Source organism: Coenobita brevimanus, chromosome 71 (genome assembly GCF_032717465.1).
Source record: "Coenobita brevimanus isolate Jiangsu-jjx chromosome 71, ASM3271746v2, whole genome shotgun sequence".
Lineage (NCBI taxonomy): Eukaryota > Metazoa > Arthropoda > Malacostraca > Decapoda > Coenobitidae > Coenobita > Coenobita brevimanus.
Genome location: NC_137024.1, coordinates 31,869,053 through 31,894,692, shown reverse-complemented (window position 1 = coordinate 31,894,692; position 25,640 = coordinate 31,869,053). Strand labels below are relative to the sequence as shown.

Sequence of the window (25,640 nt, the reverse complement as noted above, 5' to 3'; positions counted from 1 at the left end):
TATATATATATATATATATATATATATATATATATATATACATATATCTATATATATATATATATATATATATATATATATATATATATATATATAATATCGTTTCATTCGTTTAATTTTTTAAAGCTCCAACATACTTGCATGCGTCGGCCTTGGTCACCTAATGGCGGCTCTCCATGCAGCACGATCCATTGTAGCTTCCCTGTTCAGTCCCTTAACCCTGAGGTCACACTTAATGACCTCGTCCCATGTCTTTCTCGGTCTACCCCTCATAACCCCACCCCCAATATTAACACTTCTCACCTTCCTCACCCAATTATCATCCCCCATCCTCTCCAGTATATATACAGTATATATCTATCCTAGCAATTGCTTTTATCCATTTCAGCCTGGGGACGTGACTCTTCTTACTGTACTTTTGCAATCAAGTCGATACTGTTCAGTTTAACGCTATCCCAGGCCAGCCGTGTAACGTTTCTACCCCATTCCCGGGCCAGGGTTGAGTATCAAACGAAATGAAGCTGTGTTGCCTGTGTTCACCAAGTTGTTGTGCCACGTATCTGGGCCATGAAAAATTGCTCCAACACCATCACCGGACCGGAATCGGTTGGCAAACAAAGGCCACGTTGGTGGGTCATCGGCCCAGGATAGTGTTAAGAGGGCATTCTTGTTGTGGTAATATATGTAATGCCTCCCAGGGCTGAGGTCAATTATGACTTGAAGTGGAATTGATTAAAAAAGCGTGAATTGGAACTGAATTGAAATTGAGAAAAATATAAAAATAAAATGAATAGAATTGAACTGGAATTGATCAGATGCAATCCTCAGTAACTTGGACGCATTCTTGTTTTGTTTACTAATACAAAGAATTAAACAATCTGAACTTTTAGTTGGTAAAGAATGTAACTGGTTTGTGTGGTTGAGCATTTTTGATAAATAAAGATGTTAATCTGAAACCTTATTATTATTTCTTTCCATCAGATTAATGGTGTTGGGTAGCCTAATTGATTTTGAAAACACTTTAATTGAATGATGTATCGACCATAATGAAATGCACTGAAGTGGAATGGAAGACTTCTTTTTTACGAATGAACTGAATTGAGCTGGAACTGATTAATTTCAAACTGTTCTGAACTGAAACTGAGTTGAACTGACAGAAATGACAACCCCAGCCCTGGCCTCCAGTCAATAAAATCTTTCACAAGCTGAAGATAATAGTCCTGACGAAGCAAAAAATAAATAAACACTGGATTCACAGCGTTACTGACACTGTTTGCACTGATATGATACAAGAGGTTATAATCCCCTTCAGTCAGATGACGATTTCTTTAAAAATCAGGCTACCACCAAACGATTTTAAGCTGAATGAAATCATCTGATGGTACGGTAGCATAAGTGACTACATAAGCCACCGAACTGGAGAGGTTAAGGTGTATTGGTTAAAAGGATTTGCAGAGGAACAAACACTACAAAATCTGTCAGCAAGAATATGGCCCTAAATTGTGTATATTACAGTACAGGTATATTACACTGTGAAACTTGTAAATCCCGTAATACGGTAAAACCTTGATATAACGGACTTTAAAAGACTGGAATTAGCTTTTATCGAACTCATGGAGCTACCGGACTAAACTCCAATACAATCACTACTCGTTTTACGATGGGGTTACGTCAGGTCATACCTTAACGTATAACAATTTTATCGTACATCGGGAGATTGAAACACATTATAAAAGGGGGGTTAGGTCAACTCAACTTCCCAGTGTCACCTACCCAAGACTGAAACGTTGGTCCAAGTTGTCTGCAAGACCAAAACAAACACTAACCAACCAATACAGGCAGCATTACTCACATACGGTAAATTGCAACAACACAACAAACACACGTGCGCAACTTTGGCCTGGTGCTACACAATGTATAGGCCTACAGTAGCACGGAGCTTGGCTGAGAGGTGACGATTGCTGGGGGGCACACATGAATGAGTGGAAAAGACAAGGCTTTGAAGGGGTGGCAACTGAACCAAAACAATGCTCTGCACGCTGGGGCCACCATCTTGCCTAAGGTGGTCACCTTGCATGTGCCTGGTGCTTTGTATGAAATTTTCCAATGGCAGTATCATTATGGTGGGAAATTTATCATAAACTGGGTTTTGGGGAGGAACTTTTCTATTATCGTTGTAGCGAATTATTGTATACCGAATCAATGTAAAACGAGCAGTGACTGTATACTGGAAAAAGTCCGTTAAAGCCAAAAGCAATCCAGACTGCCTGACCACCTCAGCTATGTTCACCACAATAAAGTAAATAAAAGACATGTTTATCAGTGTACAGTACAGTATATTATGGTATATTTATTATACAACGTTGGGTCTGGTTAGTACTTGGATGGGTGACCGCCTGGGAACACCAGATGCTGTTGGCATCCCTACGTGTCAAGTGGGGTTGGTGGAGGATTAGTGCCCCTCCCTGTAAAACAATTAACTCTAAGCCATTGGCCACCCCGTCTGGGATACATGGCGTCTGGCAATGAATGAATGAATGAAAATTAATGTAGTGAAGTAATAACACAGTATAGTACCGCAAAGGTAGTCAAAACATTTTAGAAACTGTTCATATTATCCGGACCAATGTCTGATATACCGGAAAAAGTCCGGCCTTTATTGGAATTTTGCATTTTTCGGAATGGTTTGGGCCCCAATTAGTCCGTCATAGTGAGGTCTTACTGTATATCTTTCCTCAATTAAATAGAACTGAGAGAGAGAGAGACCCCAGGAGCAGGATCCCTCTGTTACTTGGCGTGTCTCCAGGCGGCGGATGGGGGAACGTCTCACAGATATAGGAGGTACCATCTTAGGCAGCATGGAACATGGGACCTCCCATTAATGTACACGACTCCATCTAATATACTGAATAAGATGGCACTAAAATTACACCTCACCAAAAACTATGTGGCAGGGAGGTGAGATTACTTTATCTTGCCACAGTCCGCCCAACCAAACATGAATTGTAATGAAACTGATTCTACGGGTGTTTCTGTTAGATCATCATCTAATAAAACCCCATCAGCAATGTCTCCTGTGGAGTGTGCCACCGAAGGTGAGTAAGCACTGTCTCAGCAAATCTGAGACCAGGACACTGAACAAACTGAAATCCACGAAAATCTACACACACAATGTAAAAAGCCACAGAGAAGATTACAAATTTGATACCTTAATGACTAAAAAAAAAAAAAAAAAAAAAAAAACATTAATTGGGATATTATAGGTCTGAGCATGAACTACAGAAAAGAAAATTTAATTCACTTCCAAGACAGCATCACCGACTCACTCAAGGTAGTGGTGCTTTATTTGAAGGTAAATCTACACTGAGTGACAAGCCAAATACTTTCCTGTACACCAGGAAACCATTTAATAAGCTAGGTGGTAACCTTATAACCAACCAATACATGTTCTCAAAAAGTCAACAAGTGGGTTAGCAGAGGGTTAGTGCCCCTCCTCGGAAAACAACTAAAATGACAAACAAAATGCCTCGGACCTAGACAGACCAACAGGTGACAACCAAAGACAATATACAGAAGACATGGTACGGATTTCAACATGGAATGAAAGGGGTGCAAATGATGAAGTAAAAGAGAGAGATTGTCCAGGTGCTTGAGGATGCAAAAGTGAACATATGTGGATTGTCTGGGACTAAATGGAGGGGGGAGAGTGTGAGAGAGTGGAGTACTGATGGGGTATACTGTATGTGTGGAAGCAGGTGAGAATGAGAGGGTAAAAGGGGGTTTATGTATTGCTGTGTGCAAGAGATGGAGGAAGAATATGAGAGAGTTCTGATCAGTTGGTTCTAGGATTGTGTGGGTAAGACTGAAAGTAGGAATACAAACATGGGTGACTGTGTGTGTATATGTGCCAACAGAAGATCGTGCAAGCCCAATGAAAAGGAGAGTTCTGGGCAAATGTGAAAGTATGCACAGAATAGTCTGAGAGGAATGAGAACGTTTTTGATTGGGAATGTGAAGGTGGACGGAGTAGCTGGTATGTGGGGTGTGCCTGCAGATGTGGATGAGAATAGCTATGCTCTAGCAGACATTTGTGTGGAATGGGGGTTGGTGAAAGTAATTACCCTCTTTAGGCACAAAATGATCCACAGGTATACGCTGCAAGTGATGAGAACGGTGGGAAGTGAACTGAATAAACAGAAGGTAATGACTGAGTATGTATGTGTGGATGACAGAATGAGAAGGTATGTAATGAATGTAGGAGCATACAGAGGTTGGGAGAGTGGACTTTTTGACCACCACTTGGTGGTGGTGAAGTCAAGGTACGGTACAAATGTGATGGATGGATAGAAGAGAGAAGGACAGGAGGAAGTAGACCGTACAAGTCGGGTAAAAAGGTTGCATGAGAACAGAAAAAGGGCAAAAAAGGTGGAGGAGCAACTGGTTGCATATGATTTGGAGCAGATGGGGAAGGCAGAAGGTGTGTGCAAGATATTCACAGAAATCTATGCAGCATGTGAGGTGGAGTGTAGGGTTAAGAGATGATGAAAGGGGAAGCAAGGAATAGCATGGTGGAATGAAGAGGTGAGACAAGCTGTGGCACAAAAGAAGAATGCATATAGTGAGTGGATTGGAAGCAGATGCATGGAGGAAGTTGAGAGACGAAAGAGTTTTATGTTCTGAGCAAGAAAGAAGTGAAAAGATCAATAAGAGAGATTAAAGAAAGATTAGATGAGGAATTTGGAAGGAATCTAAGAGTAAAGGGGAGGGAATGTAAGAAAATGTTCTGGAAGGAGGTAAAAAGAGTTGGAAAGGACGATAAAGAAGTTAGTAGGGGAGTGAAAGATAAAAATGGTAGACTGGTAATGGAGAAGAGAGAAAAAATGAACAGATGGTGTGAACATCTTAATGAATTGTTAAACACAGACAATGAAAGTAACACAAGTAGAAGTGGCTGGGGAATGGCTTGGAGAAGGAGGGATGTGAGATGGGAGGAAGAAATCAGTAGGATATAAGTAGTGGAAGCAATAAATAGTCAAAATTTGGAAAGCCCCCAAAACTGATGGCATCTGTGGTGAAATGATGAAGCATAGGGGAGAGATTGTAGTAGAATGGATATGGAAAATGTGCAGATTGGACTGGGAGGAAGGCAGAGTTCCAGAGAATTGGAAGTCATATATAATTGTTCCCCTGTACAAAGGAAATGGGGAAAAAGAAGTGTATGGTAATCATAGGGGCATATGTCTTCCTAGCGTAATAGGAATAGTATATGGTGGGATACTGGTTGGCAGTTAGGGATATAAATAACAGGGGAATTAGTTTGAGAAGAACACGGAGGTTTTATAATGGGACTACAGTCGTTCCATTTTATGAAGGCAGTTTGGGTGGGGCGATTTGGGACCTCACACTGTTAGCTCTGTTGTCACATCGCTGCCGACACACATGTAATTATTTGTGTTCACCTCTCTCTCTCTCTCTCTCTCACTCTCCTATTTTAAGCTAGTAACTACTTATAAATGAATTTTAAACACTCTGTATAGATGTAATTCAATAAAAAAGCTATAGTATAGTATAAATCTCATAAGACTTGTCAGAGTTGCTTTTGCGACGTTGTCAGGTGGTGACACGAGGGACAGCCCTGCGTGAGCGAGTCATACTCGGTCAGTCTCCCGCCATAGAAGCTATAAAAAAAAAAATGCATCTATAGACTTTTACCTCAGGGGTGGTGTTGAAAAAAACTCGAAAACAAGACATAAAATAAAGAAAATAAAATTAGTATTAATTAATATATGAGAGAGAGAGAGAGAGAGAAAGAGAGAGAGAGAGCACGTGTGTGGCGACGATGTGACAACAGAGCTAACAGACTGAGGTCCCAGAGCGCCCCACCCAAACTGCCTTCATAAAATAGAACGACTAAAGAAGAACACAGAGCTTTTAGGATGGGAAGAAGTTATGTAGATCAGATATTCATCCTTAGGTCTTTAGTGGCAAAGTTTCTAAAGAAGGGAAAGAAGTTGTATGGCCTTCCGGGATTTGGAGAAAGTATATGACAGAGTGGACAGACACGGAATGTGGAATATATTAAGAATATAATCATACATGTAATAATGGGAAGCTGTTGAATGCCATGAAGCATATGTACGAGGTGCTACCCAAAAGTTCCAGTAACTTCAATGCTGTAGGAAAATAAGATACCTTACCTCTAAGTTCTCACTGTCACCTTCAAAGTAGTCCCCTTGGGCATGTATACAGTGGTCACAGCATTTTTTCCATGAGTCCAAGCATCACTGGAAGGCTTCAGGCATGATGGTCTTGAGCACCTCCTGCAATTCGGTCTGGATCTCCTTAATCGAGTCAAATCGACGGCCTTTCAGTCGTAATTTCAGCTTGGGGAACACGAAAAAGTTGCAGGGGACAAGGTCAAACGAATAGGGTGGGTGGAGAATGACTACCGTGTTAGTGAAAGCCAGGAACTGCCAGACAACAATTGATGTGTGGGCGGGGGCATTGTCATGATGCAGGACCCAGTCCTTGTTCTTCCACTGTTCTGGACGTTTGCGGAGAATGCTCTCCCTCAGTCGCTGCAAAACTTAACAGTAAAACTTTCCGCTGACAGATTGATCGGGTGGGATGAATTCCTTGTGAACAATCCCTTGGATATTGAAGAAAAAGATCAACATCGACTTAACACTGCTGTGAACTTGAACTTTTTTCGGCCTCAGTGAATTGGGAGACTTCCACTGCGATGACTGCTGTTTTGTCCCCGGGGAACCATAAGCCATGATTCATCACCAGGTATGATCTTGGAGATGAAGGTGGTGTCATCTCTGACCTGATTCTTGAGCTCCCTGCAAACTGCAATGCGACGTGCCTTCTGCTCGTCTTGGCACAAATTTTGCAGCAATGCGTCTCATGCCCAACACGTCCAACAAAATGCATTGCATGCTCCCATACAACAGTCCAACGATATCACAAACATCATGGATAGTTCGTCTACGATCTGCACAGATAGCCTGACAAACATTTCCGAAGTTTTTCGGTATTGTTGCCATTGACGGTCGTCCAGAACAGTCATCATCTTTGACAGACGTTTGTCCTTCCTTGAACTACTTGTACCAGAAAAATGTTCTGCTTTGAGACATGGGATTGTTACCAAAGGCTTGCTGAAGCAACCAGTGAGTTTCTGCAGCCATCATGTTGAGCCTGAAGCAGAACTTGATGCAGGTTCTTTATTCTGTGAGGTCCACCAGTGCAAAACCCCCAATCCACCTACACACCATGTTACAATAGTAAGCGTAGCTCAACAACACATCTGCTCACAGACACGGCTGGGGCCACATCGATGCACAAGGGGTGCTGCTGACTCCTAGTGGCAAAAGGCAAAAATGCAAATGGTTGGCTCCCTCTGTTCAAATTACTGGAATTTTTGGGTAGCACCTCATATGAGGATGTTAAGGCTACCATGCATGTGGATGGTGAACTGAGTGAATTTCTGTCTTAACCCCTTAAACGCGGCCGTGTACAGTCGTTCCCCCCCGAGTGGCGGGGTTGTATCGCGGTCTGAGTACCTGTAGGAAAATATTTGCCAAAAATCAGAGATTAAACCTAGAACATTATACTTGGTATGGCAGATAGTACTTACATTCAGCTTTCTCCAGAGACAGGTGTTGAGCCTTCATGGACTACCCAAGGACTTGTGGAGACTTGCAAAGTTGGGTAACCAAATCTTCACTTTCACACCTCCGCAACCCGGTTTCCCCTCTACCACAGCCTCATTCTGTCACAGTAAACTTTATACTACAACGTAAAGGTAGTTAGGAATCCGTATTTGTACAATAAGCACTGAAAATAAGGCTAAAATCAACGAAGCGTACGGCCGACATGCACTGTGGTGGCGGTCTTCCCGTGACTCAACGAACATTTCCATTTTCACAGCTAAAAACATGTATACTACATTATTTTCAATCATATTACTTCCCAAAAGATCACCACGGCGTGCTTTTTATTCTGCCTTACGCCCGCCACTTTATTCTCGTTCCTGTCAGCCGCTTGCACTGACTGGGAAGAGCTAGAACTCGCCATAATGTCACTTTGAAAGCCTGCAGTAAACTGACGCTAAACAGGGGCAATCCGTGAGAAAAAAAGCTAGTGTTACAACTGGGGAAACAAGCGTTTCCTAGTAGCATAAACTGCTTGTGAGAGGAGAGCGCAGATTTACAGTTCTGAGCGCTCAGAGCGCTGCCATGTATCACAGCCAGGCTGGCCGGGCCGTGGTGGGGGGGGGGACGGGGGGAAAACGCGATACTTGGCAACAACTGAGGTCAGTAGTACAAAGGTAAAGTATGCTAGTTGTAGCTAGAGGGTGGTGGTACTGACAGACAATACCAGCTGGAGCCTGCTTGCCCGCAGTTATTCAAAATTTACTAGAATCGCAAATGCGACGCTCCGCCGTTATGTCCTTTTTGCCGAGCGTCGCAAACGAGACGATCTGCGTTTAAGAGGTTAATGATGGATTGAAACAGGGATGTGTCACATCTCCATGGCTGTTCAGTCTGCATATAGATAGTGCTATAAAAGATAAGCAAGATAGGGTAGTGAATGTTGGAGCTGCCGTAATAAGGAAGAGCATCGTCTGGAAATTTCTGGTTCTGTTGTTTGCAGATGATACTGTATTGTTAAGTGACGACTAACAGGAACTGCAAGGCTTGGTGAATTAGTCTGAGAAAGTGTGTAAGAAATGGAATCTAAAGGTGAATGTTGGGAAGGTTGAAGAAATGGTCTTCGAGAGAAATGAAATCACTGAATGCACAAAGAGGTTGGATGATGAGTAAACAGAAAATGTGAGCACATTTAACCCGCCCCGTCTCGTCGACGTATGGGTACGTTGCAACGATTTGCATTTGCCAGTCCCGGCGATGTACCGGTACGTCGTGCAATTGCAAGGTCCCTAATGTGCACAATTTTCAATTTTCGCGCATTATTTTTCGTATGTATACATGGGACACCTTCCTCTATTCCTCTACAAGATGCAAGCAGGGACAATGCCTTACACCGCATAACCTCCCCCCTCCCCCCCTCACGCCATTGTCTCGGCAATTCACCTGTTACCAGTGACCTGGCTAGTAAAGATATTCAGGGCCAGAGTGATTCCCCAATCGATGACAATGTGGACGACAATGTTTACATAGCATTAGAAGAAGAAACAGCCAGAAATAGTGATCAGGTAATGTGGCAAAAAAAGGTCAGGTATGGTGATTAGTTAGTGAGTGAAACAATGCTTATAATGCCTTTATTACTGCTTGAAAACCAATATACTCTCATACTACATATACATTTGTACCAAGTAAATAAATAAATACCGTTTATGAGTGGATAAAATAGCTACCCTCCCATAGAACTCGTTTTCTTTGGTGCCAGCATGTTAGAAAACCCAGTCAGGTTAGGAGGAACTCCTACCTGGATTGGGTATTTTAAACCTCAGGTGAGCGATTTCTCTATGAATTTTCGATGTTTCTCACCAAAAGCAAAGGTTTTAGCCAATTTTTTTTTTTTTCGAAAATACCTCGGGACTGGGGGATGTCAGAGGTGCGGAAAACCTCGGGACGTGACGGGTTAAGTTCCATACTCAGGCAGTGTGATGAATGAGGATGGAAGTTTGGAGGATAAAGTTCTTGAAAGGGGACAACAGGGAAAAAAGGTTGCTGGTTCTTTGAAAGCAGTGATATGGACGTAAAAAAGTCGTTGCATGATAGTATTGTTATACCAACTCAAACGTATGGAAGTGAAGCTTGGATCTTGTTGGAAGGACACAAGTCATGAGTGATAGCAGTGGAAATTAGTTATTTGAGTGAAACGTGGAAATACATGGAGAGTCTGATTACTGAGAAAGTGATGAAGCGTTGTGGTATGAATGTGGATGTGATAGAAAGCGTTAGGAGAAATACACTGAGGTGGTTTGGCCATGTGAAGAGGATGGAGAGCGAGAGATGAGGGGAGTGTATGTGAATGAGGTGGAGAGGGGGAGAGGGAGGGGGAGGCCAAGGACGATGGAGGGATGGAATGGAGAGGTATATGAGAGAGGGGTGTGAGCTGGGGGAAGGGCAGTGAAATGGCGGGAGACAGGGCGACATGGAGGCAATTTGTTTGTGTCCACCCCTTACGGGATTAAGGCGTCTGGCAATAGATTGATAGTCTTCATTGAAGACCCTAGGAACAAAACCAATTTCGTAAGCAGGCACGATTCCCAAGCAGGTATTTGACTACGGTACCGTTTATTTACACTGGTGGTTCTAAGCCTTGGAGGGCGCACCCCCCTAGCGGAGCATGACCAATTTCCAAGATGGGCGTGAACTCTGAGAAAAAAATAGTGTGTGTGTGTGTGTGTGTGTGTGTGTGTGTGTGTGTGCATCATGATGAACTATCAATTTATATTCAGTACTCATACTCTGTTTCAGCCTTCAAAGCATCTTTTTCATTGAACCCGTGTATTAAGTTGGTTTCTTTCCTTCATGTCTGTTGCTTGTTCACCTTCTTGTCCCCCCCTCCCCTCCAATTTTGTTTTGTTTCAAGAGAAAACTGTAAGATACCAGTAAGTGTTGAAATGCGTAGCTTTGACGGACACACATACGGTACTCCGGAATATTCCGGAGAATACCATAGTATCCCCGACAACGAGGCGAACCAGAAACAACGGAGTTCGCCCACAAGAATGCCGACACCCCCACTCGGACCCCACGGGGTAGCCGCCACCAGCCACCACCACTCCGGGCAACAACGACGTATGTCAGCCCGGGCCGTGCGCCCCTGTGACATTCAACCACCACACCGCCGCCACCGTAGGCGAAAGACACTACCTTCGCGTGGCGGAATCACCGAGTTAGCTAGGGGTGGAGTCAGAAACAACACTCCAGGCAGCGCCCCTCTGGTAGAGACGATCTATGGTCGCTCCCACAGTGAATTGGTAGAGACGATCTATGGTCGCTCCCACAAAGATTCGGTAGAGACGATCAATGGTCGCTCCCACAACGTCCAGGTAGAGACGATCAACGGTCGCTACCTTAGGACCCCGGTCAAGACGATCAATGGTCGCTCCCACAACATCCAGGTAGAGACGATCAATGGTCGCTCCCTTAAAACCCCGGTAGAGACGATCAATGGTCGCTCCCACAACGTCCAGGTAGAGACGATCAATGGTCGCTCCCTTAGGACCCCGGTCGAGACGATCAACGGTCGCTCCCACAACATTCGGGTAGAGACGATCAATGGTCGCTCCCCAAAAAAACCAAGTAGAGACGATCAATGGTCGCTCCCCCAAAGCTCAGGTAGAGACGATCAATGGTCGCTCCCTTAGCCCTCCGGTCGAGACGATCAATGGTCGCTCCCCCAAAGCCCAGGTAGAGACGATTAATGGTCGCTCCCCCAAAACCCAGGTAGAGACGATCAATGGTCGCTCCCTTGGCCCTCCGGTCGAGACGATCAATGGTCGCTCCCACAGTACTCGGGTAGAGACGATCAATGGTCGCTCCCCCAAAATCCAGGTAGAGACGATCCATGGTCGCTCCCCCAAAGCTCAGGTAGAGACAATCAACGGTCGCTCCCTCAGCACTCCGGTCGAGACGATCAATGGTCGCTCCCACAATATTCGGGTAGAGACGATCAATGGTCGCTCCCCCAGTGTCCAGGTAGAGACGATCGATGGTCGCTCCCAGGGCGTAGTGAGGAGAGGGACGTCTCCACAACCGGAGGCTGAACTTCAGGGGTCTCGCTCCAGAATATCCCGGAAAGACCTCCCTGTTTCCCCCGATCTCTGTTCCCTACGCGTGGCCTTCGAGCAGACACACCTGTCGGGCCCCCGTGACCACCGCTGCCGCAGCCCTCCCCTGATGGCGCCCCTGGTCGTGGGAGACCGCAGTCTGTCGCCTCTTCCGGCCCGCCCTAGGACACCCGGGCGAGACCTCACCACGCCCCCGCGACGCCGGGACCTAACCCAGAGGTTCCTAGACCTCTTCGGCCTCAGTCCTACGGGCCTTACGCCGGAGCCCAGTCCGGAAACCCCCGAACGCGAGAGGACGCCCTCGTGTGCCGCCCCGTGCCCTCTCGGCTCGCCCCGCCCTGACGACGCCCTCAGTCCGACCAGATCGCCGATGACGTGTCCTTGTTTCTCTCCATGAGGAAATACGAGTGACCCTGTAACAATCATGAAGTAGGTTAAGTGTGACTCCCTTTCTCTTAGAATAAGTATTGTGCAGTGACTTTATGTAATCTCCATTGGGGTAAATCAGAACACAATATCCAGTTGAAGGACGAGAATGTGGGTTGAGACCTAAAGTGAAAATACGTGCGAGTGTCACCCCGAATCTTTCTAAAGACATATCTCTAGAACCCGAAGAAAGACTAAAATATTATTCGAGTTCTATTGGCTAGTCTCTAAGTAATATGGTGGAATAGTATTTACGAGTATTCCGACTTTGTTACGCGTTGTGAAGCGAGAGTCTACATATCATACCTAGAAGATGTGTAATGAATAAGTTGTGCCTACAGAAACCTATTTCCACCAAAATATCAAGGAAGGCGAGTATTAACAATATTCCCCTCCTCCGCACGCTACTCCTAAAAACTCTCTCCATTCCTCGCTCCCGCTCTTAAAGCCAAAGTAAGAATCAGAGTTATTTGTCAAAGAATCTTCGCCAACAGAAAACACCTAAACTCCCTTGCTAATATCAGGCATCCTTCAATATTACCATAACTGTCTCCTCGCCATTTTAAGTCACTCTCCGTGTCTCCCCTATCTCCTCCTGGTGGATCACAAACCCCCCCCCCCTCCTCACGCGCTCCGCGCGCACCTGTATTTACTGCACTCCTAGTACTAAGATTTGTTGTATTGTCATTAGTATCTAGAAAGCTAGTATCCTGCGAGATACACAATATTTTAGATAAGGTTTTTGTATTGCTCTATATTGTGTTGTAATGTCTGCTGAAGTGTCCTGTGTCTGACTGTGGTAATATACGTGTATGGTGTTGCCGAAGGTTTTTATGTCCTACCTCTCTTTATTGCACTAGCTCCGGCCTCAAAAGAGGACCCCGCTCTACGTTGGGTAAAATAGGTACGAGAAGTCGAGCCTAATTCTACCCAGCATTACACTGGTGGCCAGCGGTGGTTCTAGATCCGAGCGTAGAAGGGAGGTGAACAGGAAATATTTGGGAAAATGGCAACTAAACCGCACGTTCAGTTACCCAAGTTTGACCCTGACCAGTATGACATACACACATATCTTGCAATAGTTAAACCCTTACTAGATATTGGCTTCGATAATGACCAACAAAAAATTGCAGTCACACTACCACTACTGGGTAAAGCCGCAGCAAATATTGCGCCAAAAATTATCCCAGAACTCACCTGGAAGAACTTTACCAAGTTCGCGGTCCAAGCCATCACCCCATCACTAGGGAAAGTGGTGGCTCTATCCAAATTGGATAGCTTTACTTATGACGGGGATTTAGATAATACCCTGTTGCAGGCAAGACGCCTGATTACTGCTGCTTACCCGGAGACAGACGAAGAAACCCGGGATCAGCACTCATTCAATACTCTGCTCCGAGTACTCCCAGGTGTTTGGAAGCAACACTTTACTATCCACGACCCGACAGGAGACATGGATAGGGATATACAGCTGATACGGCGCCTCCTGACCGCCTGCCCTCCTCCACAACAAATTAATGTTGTCAAGAAATTCCCCACCCGACCCCCGGCTCCCCCAGCCACACCGCGTCCGCCCCTGCCCCACACCAACCCGACCCCGACGCCTAGCCCACCCAGGGCGCACCCCTCTCGTCGGCGCCCCGCCCCGCGAGAAAACCCAAACTTAATTCTGATCAACCCGTGGGAATTCACAGCCTGCAACTCCCGTTGCCCCCTTCATGACATACGGGACCAGCTGAAAGCTGCTCGCCGCAAAAGCACAACCCCGGGTTCGCGTAAGGTTTCCACCCTAGAAGGCGAAGCCCCAGGGGACGAGCTGGCGCCGGCGGACGACCCCCCCCCAGGAGAACTAGAGCAGGAACAGGAGCACGAGAGCCCTAGCCAGCTGGATTTTTAGGCCCGCCCCTGCACCAACCCACGGTGGCGGGGGCCATCACCCCTAAGTATCGCCCCCGAGTATACCACAAGATGAAAATCAACGGCGTGAAGGCCAGACTACTAGTTGATACGGGAGCAGCCAGATCCTGCCTTTACAGCCATTATTTCTCCCGCTACAAATCACGGTTTGGCCCGCTCCGCCCCACTACCACTCACCTTATAGACGCGGGGGATGGCCCCCTGCCCATCCGTGGGGAGACTCGGGCCCTACGGGTCGACACCCACCAGCCAGTATCTGCCCAGCACCCCTTCATCATTATTGATTCCTCCTGCCGGAGCTATGACGGATATTTAGGGCTAGACCTACTTCAAAAACTCGGAGCCACTATCGACTGTCGCAACCGACAACTCCAGTTCCGCCCCCCACCCCGCTCCGCTCCAGCCGTTTGTACCTGCACGCCGCAGCCCCGGCCGGAGGACCCACACAACCCCCCCCCCGCGCTCTCTCTCTTTTTTTCCCCCCCTTCTTCGCCCCCCCCTTCCCCCGCGCTGCCCCACCCCACTCTTGCCCCCTCCTTCCCTGCCACCATTTCCGCCGCCGTTACCATCCCCTCACACCACGAGGCATGGGTGCCCCTGAACAGGCCCTCGGGCCCATCCGTTTTGTTCTCCCCCCTCCTCCCTTCCGGACCCCTTTCTGCCTGCCTCGTTTCCCCTACCTTTCTCCCCCCCCACCGCGCTGCCATTCGCATCGCCAATCTCGCACCATCCCCTCTCACCCTCCCCAAAGGGCTTATCGTCGGAGAGATGGAAGAAGCCGAGCCCTGCGTCCCGTCCCCCCCCCACCGCCCTGCCCCCCTTCCCCCCATCCCTGACCATCTCTCCGACCAACAGACGCCTTACGCCGCCTCCTCCTGGAGTTCCAAGATTTGTTTGCGACAGGGCCCGCAGATATAGGACACTACGTACCTGTCTCACGGGATCCATACGACAGGCCCTCCGATACGACAACCTTCCCGACGTAAGAACCCCTGACAGAGAGAAGAGGAGGACCGCCAAGTGCGCGAGATGGAAGAGGCGGGTGTTATTTCCCCCTCCACCAGCCCGTGGTCCTCCCCCGTCGTTCTAGTGAAAAAAAAAGACGGCACGATGCGGTTTTGCATCGAATACCGCCGCGTGAACGACGTCACGATTAAGGATGCTACTCCCCTCCCCCGCATCGACGATTCCCTAGACTCCCTATACGGGGCGTCTTGGTTTTCTACCCTTGACCTCCAGTCTGGATATTGGCAGGTCCCCGTCCACCAGGATCATCGAGGCAAGACGGCCTTCTCTACCAGTAATGGCCGACATTATGAATTTAATGTCCTGCCATTCGGCCTCAGCAATGCCCCTGCCATGTTTTCCAGGCTGATGGAATCTGTCTGAAGCGGCCTCACTTGGGAGATATGTTTGGCCTATCTTGATGATGTCATTGTTTTTAGCCAAACCTGGGCCGACCACTTGCAGCGCCTCCGCTGAGTTTTCACCTGAATTCGCCAGGCAGGCCTCAAGTTACATCCATCCAAATGTGTCCTGGCCGCAAAAACTGTCGCGTTCCTAGGCCATACAATTTCCCAAGCAGGAATTTCCCCAGACCCCGACAAGCTGCGTGCCATAGCGGACATACCACCTCCGCAGGATGTCCACAGCGTCCGTGCCTTCTTGGGGCTCGTGTCCTACTATCGCCGCTTCGTGAAGGGGTTTGCACAGATTGCTAAACCTCTTCATGACCTGACAAAAAAAGGGGAACCTTTCCTCTGGATAGAGGACCGACAAACCGCTTTCCAACAGCTGAAAGACAAGCTCATCTCGGCCCCCATCGTGTGGCCTTCCCCGACTATGCCCTCCCTTTTCGCCTCTACACGGACGTCTCCCTTGACGCCATTGGCGCTGTTCTAGCCCAGGTACAGGCCGGTTGGGAACACATTATCGCTTGTGCCAGCCGCACACTGAACCCGGCCGAGAAAAATTATGCCGCCACCAAGCGAGAATGCCTCGGCATAATCTGGTCCCTCCAATATTTTAGGGCTTATCTTTCCGAGACCCAAGTCACTATAATAACCGACCACCAATCACTCCAGTGGCTGCAACAATCGGACTCCCAGAACGCTCAAATCGTCCGATGGCGTGACACCCTATAGGAATTCCAATATGAGATCTCGTACAGACCCGGGAAGCTCCACACCAATGCAGATGCCCTCTCCCGCCTTCCCATCCACGCGGTCCAACCAGACCCGGACCTGCTAGAACTCTGGCACCACAAGGAACGCCCCCCCTGGATTCCAGCCCACCTGTTTCCCAAATTGTGCCGACAGGGCGACCACCTTTTAACCCCGTCTGGGCACATCCTCTTGGCCCCCGATGCGGCACGTGACACCCTGCGCCAGTTACACGCCCACAACGGCATCCATTTGGGCACAAAAAAATTGCTACAGGTGTTTAATGACGTCTACTGGGCCCCGAACCCCTCCACCCTCACCAAGGAAATTATTCAAACTTGCCACGCCTGCGCGCTCGGGAAAGACATTACCCAGACCGCCGGGCCTTCTGGCCATATCACCGCCCACAAACCCTGGCAGCTCCTAGCAGTCGACGTGGTAGGGCCTCTCCCTCCTAACTTGGGATATAAGTACGTGATCACTTTTGTCGACACGTATTCCAAGTTCGTAGTAGCCTGCCCCGCTAAAGAACATCACGCCGTCGCTGTCGCCGATGCCTTACTCCGACACGTTTTTCCTTACTTTTGCATTCCCCAAGCCATCCATTCTGATAATGCCCCCGAATTCTCCGGAAAAGTCTGGGAAGAGCTGGCCAGGATTTTTGGATATGAAATCTCCCACTCCTCACCTATTGGCCTCAAGGGAACGCGGTGTGTGAACGCAGCCATCGTACCTTGGCAAATCAGCTACGGACCAGAATCAAGGCTAAGACAACAATTGGCCAGCACACGTCAAAATTGTCCAGTGGGGCATGAATTCGTGCCCCCGAGAGGACGGGGTTTCCCCCCACGAAAGGATCTTTGGTGAAACCCCCCTCCTACTACCTTTACACCATCACCTGCAACAGCCCACCTCCGCCCCCGCCATGGACCCGCTACACTTGCTAAAAAGGCGGATATACCACCTACAGCGGAATTTAGATCTTGAACCCGACACAGCCACCAACCCCTTCAAGCCGGGTGACACCGTAGTCGTCGCCCAACTCCCCACTCCCCACAAACTTGTCCCCCGTTTCACGGGCCCCCACACCATCACCAAAATCCCCAACCCTTACCAGGTGCTTGTGGACTACCACGGCACTCCCTGTACTCTCCGAAACCGGCACGTACACCCCTTCCGCACGCCCACCCCCCCAACCCCCCACAGCTCCCGCCCCACCATCTACAACCACATATGAGTGCTACATCTCCTCACCTTCCCCCTCTCCCCCCCTACCACCTCCACCTCACCTGCCCCAGGCGCCTCACCTGACGCCTCCCCCGCCACCCTCCCGTCCCTCTCACCCCACCCATCCCTGGCTTCCCCCTCAGCCCTCACTCCCCCATCTCCAGCCCCTGCCGCCACCCCCTCCCCCCAGCCCACCACCACCTCTTCTGCCCGCACCACCACCCCTTCCACCCCCCTTCCCCTGCCCACCACCCGTACGCCCACTCCACCAATACCACGTTCTACCACGCCCGCGGCACGAAAGACAACACGCCCACACTCAACGCCCCCTTCCTCCCCACCCCTACCCTCACCACCACCACCACCCGCTCCGGCCGCCTCTCATGCCCACCCGCCCGATATTCCCACACCCCTACACCACCCACCTCCCTGCGACTTCACACCGTCCAGCTACATCAGGCCCAAATCCCTCCTACCTGTACTCCCCAGAGACTCAACGCCACATTACTGCCGCACAAAACCCGGCCTTCGCCCACTCTATCCAGCATTCAACCTCCAACCACACCAAGCAACATGAGGATTATGCGGGCTGTATGGGCCCCTTCCTTTACCAAGAACCACCGGCTCCGCGGGCCACACCACCTGTTAAATATCCTCCAGCACACCACCACCCCCTCCGCCCTCTTCCTCACCTATGACCAAGCACAAGAGGAAAATTCTTACACTGTCGCCTGGCAGAACACACTCCGACACCTCCAGCCCGTTTACACCACCTCCAACACTCTAGCGTTCCACCTCCAGCCACAGGGACGTGACTTTTTTCAAGAACACGGTGGTGAAATGCGTGGCTTTGACGGACACACATACGGTACTCCAGAATATTCCGGAGAATACCATAGTATCCCCAACAATGAGGCGAACCAGAAACAACGGAGTTCGCCCACAAGAATGCCGACACCCCCACTCGGACCCCACGGGGTAGCCGCCACCAGCCACCACCACTCCGGGCAACAACGACGTATGTCAGCCCGGGCCGTGCGCCCCTGTGACATTCAACCACCACACCGCCGCCACCGTAGGCGAAAGACACTACCTTCGCGTGGCGGAATCACCGAGTTAGCTAGGGGTGGAGTCAGAAACAACACTCCAGGCAGCGCCCCTCTGGTAGAGACGATCTATGGTCGCTCCCACAGTGAATTGGTAGAGACGATCTATGGTCGCTCCCACAAAGATTCGGTAGAGACGATCAATGGTCGCTCCCACAACGTCCAGGTAGAGACGATCAACGGTCGCTCCCTTAGGACCCCGGTCGAGACGATCAATGGTCGCTCCCACAACATCCAGGTAGAGACGATCAATGGTCGCTCCCACAACGTCCAGGTAGAGACGATCAATGGTCGCTCCCTTAGGACCCCGGTCGAGACGATCAACGGTCGCTCCCACAATATTCGGGTAGAGACGATCAATGGTCGCTCCCCCAAAATCCAGGTAGAGACGATCAATGGTCGCTCCCCCAAAGCTCAGGTAGAGACGATCAATGGTCACTCCCTTAGCCCTCCGGTCGAGACGATCAATGGTCGCTCCCCCAAAGCCCAGGTAGAGACGATCAATGGTCGCTCCCCCAAAAACCCAAGTAGAGACGATCAATGGTCGCTCCCTTGGCCCTCCGGTCGAGACGATCAATGGTCGCTCCCTTGGCCCTCCGGTCGAGACGATCAATGGTCGCTCCCACAGTACTCGGGTAGAGACGATCAATGGTCGCTCCCCCAAAATCCAGGTAGAGACGATCCATGGTCGCTCCCCCAAAGCTCAGGTAGAGACGATCAACGGTCGCTCCCTCAGCACTCCGGTCGAGACGATCAATGGTCGCTCCCACAATATTCGGGTAGAGACGATCAATGGTCGCTCCCCCAGTGTCCAGGTAGAGACGATCGATGGTCGCTCCCAGGGCATAGTGAGGAGAGGGACGTCTCCACAACCGGAGGCTGAACTTCAGGGGTCTCGCTCCAGAATATCCCGGAAAGACCTCCCTGTTTCCCCCGGTCTCTGTTCCCTACGCGTGGCCTTCGAGCAGACACACCTGTCGGGCCCCCGTGACCACTGCTGCCGCAGCCCTCCCCTGACGGCGCCCCTGGTCGTGGGAGACCGCAGTCTGTCGCCTCTTCCAGCCCGCCCTAGGACACCCGGGCGAGACCTCACCACGCCCCCGCGACGCCGGGACCTGACCCAGAGGTTCCTAGACCTCTTCGACCCCAGTCCTACGGGCCTTACGCCGGAGCCCAGTCCGGAAACCCCCGGACGCGAGAGGACGCCCTCGCGAGCCGCCCCGTGCCCTCTCGGCTCGCCCCGCCCTGACGACGCCCTCAGTCCGACCGGATCGCCGATGACGTGTCCTTGTTTCTCTCCATGAGGAAATACGGGTGACCCTGTAACAATCGTGAAGTAGGTTAAGTGTGACTCCCTTTCTCTTAGAATAAGTATTGTGCAGTGACTTTATGTAATCTCCATTGGGGTAAATCAGAACACAATATCCAGTTGAAGGACGAGAATGTGGGTTGAGACCTAAAGTGAAAATACGTGCGAGTGTCACCCCGAATCTTTCTAAAGACATATCTCTAGAACCCGAAGAAAGACTAAAATATTATTGGAGTTCTATTGGCTAGTCTCTAAGTAATATGGTGGAATAGTATTTACGAGTATTCCGACTTTGTTACGCGTTGTGAAGCGAGAGTCTACATATCATACCTAGAAGATGTGTAATGAATAAGTTGTGCCTACAGAAACCTATTTCCACCAAAATATCAAGGAAGGCGAGTATTAACGATATTCCCCTCCTCCGCACGCTACTCCTAAAAACACTCTCCATTCCTCGCTCCCGCTCTTAAAGCCAAAGTAAGAATCAGAGTTATTTGTCAAAGAATCTTCGCCAACAGAAAACACCTAAACTCCCTTGCTAATATCGGGCATCCTTCAATATTACCATAACTGTCTCCTCGCCGTTTTAAGTCATTCTCCGTGTCTCCCCTATCTCCTCCTGGTGGATCACAACCCCCCCCCCCTCCTCACGCGCTCCGCGTGCACCTGTATTTACTGCACTCCTAGTACTAAGATTTGTTGTATTGTCATTAGTATCTAGAAAGCTAGTATCCTGCGAGATACACAATATTTTAGATAAGGTTTTTGTATTGCTCTATATTGTGTTGTAATGTCTGCTGAAGTGTCCTGTGTCTGACTGTGGTAATATACGTGTATGGTGTTGCCGAAGGTTTTTATATCCTACCTCTCTTTATTGCACTAGCTCCGGTCTCGAAAGAGGACCCCGCTCTACGTTGGGTAAAATAGGTACGAGAAGTCGAGCCTAATTCTACCCAGCATTACAAGTGTCATACTGCAAGACACAGACAAAACCCCAGTTAAAATATACATGTCCCTACACTTCCCCTTTATCCATCGAAACGGGGTAGGGGTGGGCGTATCGATACCAAAATATCGATACTCTCGATACCAGTTGTTTAAGCTTAAGTATCGATACTGGTGCCTAGGTATCTATATTTCGATTATTAAAGAAAATTGTTCCAATTTTGCAATCGTTAAGGAGAAATTTAGTTATTTCAATATGCAGAGAAATAATTATTTAGTACGCAGAAAGGCAAGGATAATATTGTTGTCTGGCACCCCTGTGTCTTTTGTCTCCTGTCGTCCCACGTCACCGGTCGTGTGACCGTACGGTATAACAGTCACAGTCACACCACTGACCTTGATCGGAGACCACTGTCACAGCACTGCTGGCACCCCTATTCTCTCTCTCTCTCTCTCTCTCTAACAGCATTAAGCAAAGGTCGAGGTATCGGTATCGGTAATCGATACCGCCGATACTGGTCAAAAAAGTAATCGATATCGTATCGATATGAAATTGCTGGTATCGCCCACCACTAAATTACAGAAGGGCTAATACAGTCTGTATGCAATTGCGTTAACGTCTTGAACTTGCGAGAAAAAAAAAATCTGGAATAAGTCTTCATCTGAGTCAGATGATGACAAAGTTGGGGGGGGGGGGCGCTTGAATGTGAACCAAGACTAAGGAGGCGCGACTCGATTATGGCTGAGATCCATTGATCTAGCTGTATACACAATGAATCAGCTGAGAAAACTATGGAATATAATAAATTACTGTGCTCTGGTTTTGTCAGTTACAAATAGGCTTTCCACCAGAGGAGCATAGCATACAGCGCTTATAAATTCACTGCGGGAATAAGCAGTAAACAAGAGCATTGTAATGCTGCTGAAGAACATAAAAAAAAAGAAAAAAAAAGGGGAACTGCTATAGTTAAGTTACATAAAAGCCAAGAAAAAATAACAAGAAGCGATGCCCATGGCACAGCAAACCCGTCCCCAGCAGTCACTTGTGCTGACGTGTAAACACACGAGGATATCTAGTCAAGGATGACACATCAAATTTGGAGTAAATCGGGTGAAAGTTGGCGATTTTTTGCCCATTTGAAATTTTAGGCCCAACCCACCTGACATTGACCTCCCTACCGCTAACTGGGAGGGTGATGTAATGAGGCATGTTACAGTATGCAAATTTGAAAGAAGCACTTTTACGTTTGGGTTTAATGTCCATATGTCGAATTTGAAACTTAGTTATGGCGAAAAAAAAAAAATGGTCTACCTTTTCTTTTGATTTTGGGGGCCTACAGCCTAGGCCTTGGCCCAATTTAGCTCGAAATTTTATCAGGTGATCAGGTCATAGCCCAACATCCCTGTAATTTTGGTCAAAATCGCACCAGTAGTTTTTGCGTAAAGTTGTTCACAGAGACAAACCGAGTGAATACAATACCCTTACCTAAGCCCCTCCAGGGCGGGGACGTGTAAGGCGTGCGTCAGGGAGATACAATTTCACTAAATTATTTACAGCATGCCTTGAAAGTATTTTCGGAAAGCTAGAATGGAGTCTGCGGACGACATTGTCGTAAACTCTGAAGGAGCGGAAATATTACAATAGGCCTAAACAGAAAATGGAAATGGCGTTCCCCCGAGCTAGACCCGGTTTTGGATCAAATAGCCCCGCTAGGTTACAGGAGCGCGATACCACTCCCGGCACGACAGTCCGGGGAGAGGCTCGAATTCGCAACCTCCCGATTATGAGCTTGATGCTCTACCACTGAGCCACCGTGCCCCCATAGGCCTAAACAGAAAGACTGCGCAGAGCTAAAGAAACGGATTACAACTACTGTATACTACTGTAGATGTGTAACCCTAATATACCAAACTGCGTCACCAAAATAAATGAAATTCTTGAAGTAGTTGAAAGGTGCAGTAATTGTAGCAAATACTAAAACTACAGGAAGACCACGAAAACGAGAGAGAGAGAGAGAGAGAGAGAGAGAGAGAGAGAGAGAGAGACACGGATGAAAAACTTTCATTAAACTTTGACATCACTAAAAGTAACTTGCCAGTACAGTATGTATGAAACAAAATGTATACAACGAATGTATAATTCCAGCTATGACGTACAGTTGTGAGACCCGGAAACTGACAAAGTACCGGTAATGGAAAATACATTAATTCGCGTCCTCAAAGGGCAATGGGAAGGTCAATGTTGGGAATATCTCTCAGACAGGAAGAGATCAACTTGGGTGAGAGCAAACTTTATATTGATAGACAGATATAGATATATACAGTATATTGCTGCCACTAAATATTACTTAGCAAAGGGAAGACTTCTAGCAGTGAATATACTTCAATAATCTTGCGTCAACCTGAAAATATGGTTATTACATGACACAAGGAAACACATGGGGCAATACCGTCCGGACATAGCAGTATTCTGGTGGTATATGGTAGGTGGCTTCGTTGCACTACCTTAGCAATTTGCTTTATTATACTGTGACATTCTATTCTAAATGATACCTTTTAGTATCGACACTGCCTGCATCAGTAACACAGAAGGGGATATTTGGTGAAATTTGCAGATTACATGGCTCCAGAGCCATTTAGAGTGAGAAACAAAACACGGAGATTCACAAACTTACTACCAATTCCCAGTCTTAACGAAAATATATAATGGATCGAAGGAAGAGGAATTGAGGGTGCCGATATTTTCCTTCTCTTGGTCTTACAAAAAGCAGCAAATGTTATTCATGAGGAAAATTATCCAAGTTAGGAGGACAGGTATTTCCACTGCTTCTTGCTCTTCCTTTAAAAAGGAATATTGGTCACAAGCAAGTTTACCCAAGAAGAGGGTGCAGGTATTGCCCAGTATGTCTCGTGGTCTTCCAAGAGAAAAATTGTTACCCCGGTACGAGGAAAATTAATATAAATTAGCCATACTGATTCTTCCTAAGTGTATGTTTTCCAGATCAAATCCTACCTACAGCGAGAAGGTAACATAACGTAAGGATTCCATACAAATCTTAGTTACGGTACTAGACAATTCACCTATGGAATTCGCAAAACAATCTTAGTTACAGGAAAAAATAACAAGTAATGAGTCCACAAAAAACCTTAGTCTGAAGGTAAACTAGCGTTAGAAAGGAAGCCACACACACCTTAGTCAAAAGGGAAATTAACGTTAGAAAGGATTCCACAAATCTAGTTTGGCCCCATGCGTGACAAGGTCATGTAACATCATCCCAGGCTGTAGCAAGAGCTGCTTTGGTTGTGCTTCTTAACTGCCCTAGTGCTGCTACTCTCTCCTGTGATATGAATCCATTTGCATTTCATTATATAAAATGTATCGACAAAGTGTGCGTTGGTGCGTCTCTACAGTATTTGCTGCATGGGTGTGGTAAGACCCTGTATTTTATTGATTTTTGCATGCACAATTTGTAACCACTGACTGTGTAACTTTGCTGAAGGTGTTGCAAGATCCACCACATCACTGTATACCTTTACAACAATAATTTTTTTTCTCTATACCTTTACAATAAAAAAAAAAAAAATCATAAATACTGAAGTGTTCACACGATATATCCTGAAAGAAAAAAAAAAGGTATCGATGGAAATGATCGCAAGGTCTCAGATCATCGCACTTAGGGATCTTGGTTGTACTTGTCACTTAACTTCTCAAATACTGTACACAGCTACCACCTATCCATGTGCCAAACCCCTAACCCCGTACAAAGGTCATTAGCCACATGTCACAACCTACCCATGTACTGTATCACACAACACCCGCGTGTATATACATATATATATATATATATATATATATATATATATATATATATATGTGTGTGTGTGTGTGTGTGTGTGTGTGTGTGTATGCACTATCCCTCCCCTCACCACCAAACCAAATACCAGTCATTATCTACCCACGTTCCAGTTAACACCCGTGAAAAACAGATTTATCACTATCCCTCCCATCACCTACTAACCAAGTACTAGTCACCATCTACGCACGTACAGTACCAGTTACCACCTTATGTTACCACCTATCCATTTGCCGGATATCACGCGTGAATGGCAATGATTTTTCAGCAACCCATCCCTTACCACCTATCCACGTACCCGACAACTACCTAACCACATCCATCGTCTAACCACGTTACCACTCACCACCTAACAATGTACCAGTCACCCACCTACCGTATGACAGCCACCACTTGTGTAGGATGGTCTAAAAATGAGTGAGTCCAGTACCGCTACGCTGGTTGGGAACTTACTGTTCCATGATTTTGAATTATTTACGCCATTTGCGCTTAATTCTACCCTTCTAAAAGCCTCACTGGTATATATGAAGCCTTCTACTTACGTGTGGCAGTTGGTAAAGGTGTAGGTAAGTCGTAAGATGAGAAATACTGACGCAAACTTAAATGCAGCGACCACACCACTGGATCTCCTCTTCCCTCCCTCTCCCTCACTCGCCGTCGCTCTCGCTGTATTCACAGCTGGGCTGATGCCATTTCCTAAATCAAGTCCCCCTAGTATTTTCTGTTTCCTTAACCCGACGTCCCTCTGTGAGGTGGTTTTGCTGGTAAGTCACTCAGGAAATGAGACCAATATATCTGTCGAGTGGAATCATGTACATAAGCGTGGAAAGTATGATTTTATAATGTTATCCATAGTAACCCTCGCCTCCGTGGAGCGAGTGAACGTGCCAGATGTTGCTTACCGCGAAATACACGTTCATTGTA

At 47.6% G+C, this 25,640-nt stretch overlaps 1 protein-coding gene across 2 annotated transcripts in view; it reads right to left on the bottom strand.

The window, feature by feature from the left end:
• LOC145406675 (uncharacterized) overlaps positions 1–25,438 on the bottom strand; it is a 176,966-nt gene extending 151,528 nt beyond the window's left edge. Inside the window, exon 1 of one of the 2 annotated variants that reach the window (XM_080277769.1) lies at positions 25,259–25,438. The gene's annotated coding sequence lies outside the window, so the exon portion shown is untranslated. The remainder of the gene's footprint in view (positions 1–25,258) is intronic. The other variant, XM_080277770.1, reaches the window with a different exon arrangement.
• Positions 25,439–25,640: the final 202 nt, after the last annotated feature.